Genomic DNA, 7575 nt, shown 5'->3' with positions numbered 1-7575 from the left:
AAGACAAGACAAGACAAGACAAGACAAGACAAGACAAGACAAGACAAGACAAGACAAGACAAGACAAGACAAGACAAGACAAAACACACTGGTAGCTTTCAGAGGGAAATGACATTATGAAATATTTATTTCCTTTATTATGGAGTACAGTGGAAAAAAATGAGGTAAAGAGAAGATAGAAGTGAGAATTAAATAAATGTCTTTCTCTTAAATTGCCCTCTTTTAAAACAACAATGTACTTTAATCATAGCATAACTTTCAAAAAATATAACACATGAATTTATACATCAAAGTACCATGTGATTTAATGAATCTATACATGATAACATTTTAATGAGTGCATGTATATCTGTCATCTTGATGATTTATCAAAACTTTATGGTAAATATATTGAAATTTTCTTCTAACAGAATATATTGCTCTTATACATAAGTATAGCTTAATTCCCATTTGCCAATCTTGTTCCATCTCCTCTTCTCCTACTCACACAGCAATTTCTGACAACTCACTCTGTTTCAGGTTCTGTGAAAGCAATTACTTCAACAATCACATATGGCTGAGGTCAAGTGTTCCCTGACTTCCTATTCTAGGCTTATTCAATGCAACATACATCCAGTATTGTTGCAACTGGTAAGAATTTGTTCTATTGTATGTCTGAGAAGTCCGTATGTATTGGGATCTGTACCATATTTCTTGGCTACTGTAAGCAGTCCTGAACCACAGAGGATTAACTTAGGTCCTTTTCCTGTTGCTCTGACAAAACATTCTGACTAAAGAAGTCAAGATCCTGGAGTTTTACAGTCAAGCATACATGCCACTCTGCAGGGAAGTCAGTACCGCAGGAGATTGAGGCAGCCAGTCAGATGGCATCTGTAGTCAGGAAACAGAAATGAGTGCCTCTGTCTTCCTTGCTATTTTATTGTTGTGAAGGGACATCAGAATGAAGGCAACTCTTATAAGAGAATGCATTTAATTGGGGGGCAACATGGCAGCACGCATGGTGCTGGAGGAGGAGCTGAGAAATACATTCTGGTCCACAGGCTAAGAGAAAGAGTGACTTTTGAAATCTCAAAGCCCACTCCCAGGGACACTTCCTTCTGCAAGACCATACCTCCTAATCCTTCTAGTTCTATCAAAGAAGTTTCAATTCCTGGTGACTAAGCATTCAAATGTATGAGCCTTTGAGGGGCGTTCTTATTCAAATACGACAGTTATCTGATTCTTACCTTGTATTATCATTTTGTCTAATCCAGAGTCCCATGCCCAGGGAACTGTCCTGCCTACTACTTAGGTGGGTGTTCCTCCACCCGTGATTGCAATCAAAAGAATTCTCCCAGGCCTGCTAAATTGCCAGGTGAGTTTTAGATTATGTCCAATTGACAACAGTAACAGTCACTGCTCTATCCATTGTTAAGCTGCAATTCAGGCACATCATATTTAAGTTATAACCATCCACCTCTTGTACCTGTAGGCTCATGATCATCTTATAAGATAAAAATATTCATTCCAGTATCACAGGCACTAGCAGTTCCAAGAATTTAAGAGCCTAAAGTCTCCCACTACCAAGTGCTTCACAGATAGTCCAAGCTTCACCACTGCCTCCTAAATATGGAGGGCCTAGTTCTGTCCCCTGGAGATTCCACAGCTGTTGGTCTAGAGTTCATGATTTTCTACGAGCTTCATTTAGCTGTCTCTGTAGATTTCTCCATCATGATCTTGACCTCCATTGCTCATATATTTCCTCCTCCCTCTCTTAGATTGGATTCCCAGAGCTATCCCCAGTGTATGAGCAAGGTTATTGGAGCCCATTCCCTGTGGAGGGATGCCTTGCCCAATCTTCATGAGGGGGGGGGGTTGGTCCTTCTCCAACAATGTGCTAGAATTTGTTGACTCCCCATGGGAGCCATTATCCACTGAGAGTAGTGAATGGGGGGAGTAGGCTGTGTGTTTATGTGTGTGTGTGTGTGTGTGTGTGTGTGTGTGTGTGTGTGTGAGAGAGAGAGAGAGAGAGAGAGAGAGAGAGAGAGAGAGAGAGAGAGACAAGGGGGAGAGAGAAAAGGGGAGAGGGAAGGTAGAAGGGGAAGGGAAGAGGGTGAGGGAGGAGGGGAGAGAGAGGTGGGAGATGTAAAGAAACTATTTGAATATCTAAAGTTTAATATAAGAGTCTAAAGTCTCTACACTATATACTTCTATAAGATCAAAACCAACTCATTCACTTATAACATAGAATGATATAGAGCGAATCAGGGCATCATTGCATGGAACAATCAGACCAAAGCAAGGTCAAATGTGACAAAGTTTCAACTCCTTGTCTAGCATCTGGAGATCAGTGTTAATCAACTGGGCTCCAAAACCCTTAGATGGCCCTGCCCCTTCCCTTCAGCTCTAGTAAGTTTACTGGAGAGTAAACCAAACAGTGCCATCAGCAGTGGAAAGCTCTTCAATCATGTGAGTTCCCAAGGGACATTTCACATTCAAGCCACTTTAATAAGAAAGAATGTCTCCGGTGTGCTGAGGGCATGAGAGTTTACTATTTAGGCAGCAGTAAACCAACTTTTATAAACAAACAAACAAACAAACAAACGAATAAATAAATCACCTTTCCAAGTATGGTTTCAAGTTTCTGGCTCATCCAAACATACCTTTTGTTAGATCAAGATGCAGGATCCCTTTGACAGAACTACACTTTTTCGCTGGAATGAATTGAATTGTGAGAACATGCTTGACCAATTTTAATATTATAAGGTAAAATTTCACATAAATATTGAAAGTCATGAGTTATAATGTGGACCACTGCCTCTTCTGGCATTTCATACACATAACTCAATGAAAGATACAAAGAAGCTAAGAAAGCTTCATTTCCTTGGTTTCAAAAAGTGGTATACTTTTTAGGCTGATATTGCCATTAACACACTGCACATGTGTCTAATAAATTCTCTATGTAGAAAAGCCCCTGAGGGAAGAGTGTGCTTGCCTAGTAAAAATGTCCTCAAACGAGTCTATGTAATTATTGTTTTTAGATTTTTCATTAATGTCGAAATGGGTGACAATAAAATAGTGATATGGTTTTTACTTCAAAATGCAATGAACCAAGAAAGCACCAACTAACTCTATTTATGCTCCTCTAATTACACAGATGTGATACAGATAGATTTTTGTGAAATAATATTTGTGTTTAGAAATCAAATTACAAATTTGGACATGTGAGCAAGTAATTATGCTCCCTTGTTGTGGAAAAGAATAATTTATCAAGAAACTGATTAGCCCTTTAGGCATTCTCAGAATAATTTCCAGGTAATAAAAAATAGTAATAGAATATGCTGAAATGAAAATTAGCCCCAAATAAAGGCCAGAAGTAAGTAATGAGGGTCTTTTCTAACTCATATGCATGGCCAGAGGTTATTAATACACAAATAATAGACACTAAATAGTTAATTATTTTCTAAAGTAAATGTTTTTCTGCCTTAGTATGTTCCATGCTTGGGGCATGAATGAAGTAGGTTTGTGACCAAGCCATCAGTGGTTAAATCAAAATATTGTTGATGTCTGTGAGATATTAGTATGCCTATTTAAGATAAAGAAGGAAAGTACTTAGAAGTCAATTATCATGTACCCTCAAACCTAAATCATCCCTCTCTCTTAAATGGCATATAATTTTTTCAACTCATCAAATCTGCTGTGACTCTGTTCTGAGAAGAAAGCCCACACAAAAGTACAAGCCCATTAACAATTCAGAACATAGTTTTTATTCCATATAAACTGTCACTTGATGGGGGATCCCTAAACACATATTGAAAAAGTGATTGTATTCTCACGGGATTCTTTAGGAGCCTGACAGCAATCTACAAATGATGTCTTGATTAAAATTCTCTAACTCCACCAGTCAAAAGACATGTTTCTTTCCCCCAACTAAATTTGGAGTAATGTCTCTTTAAGTAACTTGCATTGAGCTTATTTTGCCTGTTCCTCTGTTATGAGCTGTACAGGGTACACAGAACAAATTGACATTTCAGATCATGGGCAGAGAAAAGCTCAGCTTTTGCTTATGCAGGTGCACTGACTTCACAGTTCACCCAAGTCATAACTGGTTGTTAGAAAAAGTCGGGCAAAGACACAGCAGTTCTATTTAAAGTTATATATGCAAAAAAATGTGCAATTGCAGATTTTATGTTTGATTCATTCTTCAGCTTCTTACTAAGTAATTTTTTAAAAAAACTGTCTTAACCTGTTACATCAATGTGATGTATGTGCATAAAAATAATTCATATTTAAGATTGTGGTGAATTTTAAATACTGAATGAATTCAATGTCTTTGAACATATTTTATAGATGTGTCTACTTAGATCTTATTTCTGTGTCCTTCTTAGAATTCAAATTACTTACGTATCTTCTTTGAAAATGTTACCATAGCTAGCTAATAGCAGCAATAGCACTAGTTTTCCTTCCCTACACATTCAGTCATACCAGATCACTCTGAGTTTTTCATGAATTTATCTTTCCGACATCACTGATACTCTGAAAAGCTTTTGTTACTAGTCCCATTCTACAGGTATAAATCTCAGAAAGAGAAGCTGTCAATCATCACACTCATGTTTTTTTGATAATAAATGGAATACATGGAGATATCACCCAGCAGTTTAGAAACCTGACTCTCTCTCTCTCTCTGCAGGGGCTTCAAGGTACATGTTGCTCTGAGCACCTTTTCCATGGGGCTGATTATGCTTTATTTATTTTGATCCTATCTACAGATCTTTAATACAATGAACTTGTCACATCCATCTATTGGATATGGCACATGCAAGCTATTTGATTATTTTTTCAACAATAAGCACCATATATGTTACCTCAGCAAGATTATAATTTGATATAAAATAACTGGGCGTGAACCTGCTTGATTGTGACTATAAGACATGTATGACATTTACTGCAGAGAATAACAGAAAACACTGCAGAAGTAACTGCTGAAAATGCTTCAAAAGCAACCAGTAGTTTAGGTTTTCTTGTCCTTAGACTTAAACTTTGCAAGATGAGGGAAATTTTCTTATTTCATTACAATTTACTGGCTTGCCTACCATGGCATCTTATACAGGATAATAATTAGCAGTGATGTTTGTAGAATTTACATAATTTTGAAACATTTCCTTTCCTAGTTTAATGATTATGATTTTTGTTTTCTTGGAGATTAAATTATGTAAAGATCTTGAAAAGAGAATCATAAAATCCATGGAGAAGTATAAATGTATAGTTAGAAGCAGTAGAAATTTGAAAAGGAGGAAAAAAGACACTTGGATTACTGTAATTATTATACATCATATATAAGAGAATCTTTAATTCAAAGAGTATGATATGTCACATATTTGGTTATCTTAATAAAATCTAAAAATTATATTCATATGTATAATATGTTGATATATTGAGTGATATATACTATGTAAGAAATGAATATTACTTCTACTGAGTCACTACGACTAGTTCAACAACCTGTTTTAGCTGTATATGCATTAGGGAGAGAAAGATGCATATTTAGATTATTCACCACATGTTCTAGCTATATAGGCAAAATTTAGACTAAGCAAACCAAATAGTAAATGAAAACTCAGCAATCTCTAAGAATGAAGTCATATATCTCGGACCCTAGAATGTATCCCTGCTGTTCTATTTTTACTAAATACCTGTAATATGTGCAACTAGGCTATTTACATAACGGAGGGCATTTTTTTTTTAATTTTTGAGACAGGGTTTCTTTGTAGCTTTTGGTTCCTGTCCTGGAGCTAGCTCTTGTAGACCAGGCTGGCCTCGAACTGACAGAGATCCTCCTGCCTCTGCCTCCCGAGAGCTGGGATTAAAGGCATGCACCACCACTGCCCGGCAAGGAGGGCATTTTTTAGGTAATTATTAATTGTGTTCCCTGAGTGAGGATCAATGGGAAAACAGGATAGTTCTTTTAACATTCTATTTTTAATTTATCCTGTTTTTATTAGTTGGTTGTTTGTACGACATGTTTTAATTACATCTTCTTCAATCTTCTCCCAGACCTATTCCTCCTATCTTACCCACCCAACTTTGTGTCCTGTTCTTAATTCCCATAAAGTCAGCCCTTATACTCTAGAATGTATTGCTTTGCATTGCAGCATGGTGCAACTACCAATAGCTAAACTCTTAAAGGAAACTAACACCCCCTTTTCAGGAGGCACTACCTGCCACCAGCTCTGATCTAGGAGTGGGGTGCCATGCCCACCTTTCATCTCCATGCTGAGATTTGACCTTTTTTGAACTTGCGCAAGTTTTGTTCAACCTGTCCCAATCATCTTCACTAATTTGTGCAATGGCACTGCTGTGTCTTGAAATTATTTCATTGGAATCAGCTACTGTCCCAGACTGGATCACCTATATACATATGCCCATTTCAGGGACCCCCCCCAAATCTCAGAATGGAGGGGTATGATATAGGTGTACAATTTAGCCTTGACCATTCCCTGTTATTCTCTGTACCCTCACTAGTTATAGGTCTTTGTGTTAATTGGTATCTATTAAAAAATAGAAGTTTCTGTGAGGGTTAAGCATATTATTACTCTATGGCATAATGATATGTCACTTAAGAATTGTTTTAATACTATGTCCATTTACTAAAATAATAGTAATGTGTTCTTTCCTAGGGTCTATAACATGTTTAGACCCTGATTATTTGCTCTATTATGGTATCAGATATGAGTTTCATCTTATGGAGTAGAACTTGTATCCAATAAAATAGTGGTTGATTACCTCCTGCCATTTGTGGTAATATTATACCAATGGGAATATCTTGTAGAATAGATATTGTAGCTCTCAGGGTTCATACCTGGGTAAGACTGATGACCATGTTAATCCAATGGTAATGTTCATAGCACTTTTGTCACTATGGTAATTAGTAATTAGAAATGAACCTTCCATGTATGTACTAGTTAGACAGTTCTATGTTCCTTGACTCAAAAATAAGTTGTTTTCAGGAATATGGCCTTGTTGTTCAAGTTTGAAAGGTAACCAATAGTGTCGGCCTCAAATTCAATCTTAGATAGACCTGTAAGAATGGGAAAGATCAAAACCACTGATAACAGCTTATGCTGGAAAGGATGTGGGGTAAAGAGAACACTTCTGCATTGCTGGTGGGAGTGCAAACTGGTATAGCCTTTTTGGATACCAGTATAGTATGGCGATATCTCAGAATATTATGAAACAACCTACCTCAAGACCCAGTAATACCACTTTTGGTTATATACCCAAAGGATGCACAAATGTATCACAAGGATATGTGTTCAACTATGTTCATATCAGCATTGTTTGTCATAACCAAAACCTGGAAACAACCTAAATGCCCCTAGATTGAAGAATGGATAAGGAAAATTTGTTACATTTACACAATGGAGTACTACACAGAAAAAAAGTGACATCTTGAAATTTGCAGGCAAATGGATGGATCTAGAAACATCATATTGAGTGAGGTAACCCAAACCCAGAACAACTTTCAGCTCTGTGTAGCCTGGACTTGCTTAATTTTTTTCGGTTTTAATATTATAGATTAATAATTTTAATTTATAG

Source organism: Microtus ochrogaster, unplaced genomic scaffold (genome assembly GCF_000317375.1).
Source record: "Microtus ochrogaster isolate Prairie Vole_2 unplaced genomic scaffold, MicOch1.0 UNK10, whole genome shotgun sequence".
Classification (NCBI taxonomy): Eukaryota; Metazoa; Chordata; class Mammalia; order Rodentia; family Cricetidae; genus Microtus; species Microtus ochrogaster.
This window is presented reverse-complemented; position numbering follows the sequence as displayed.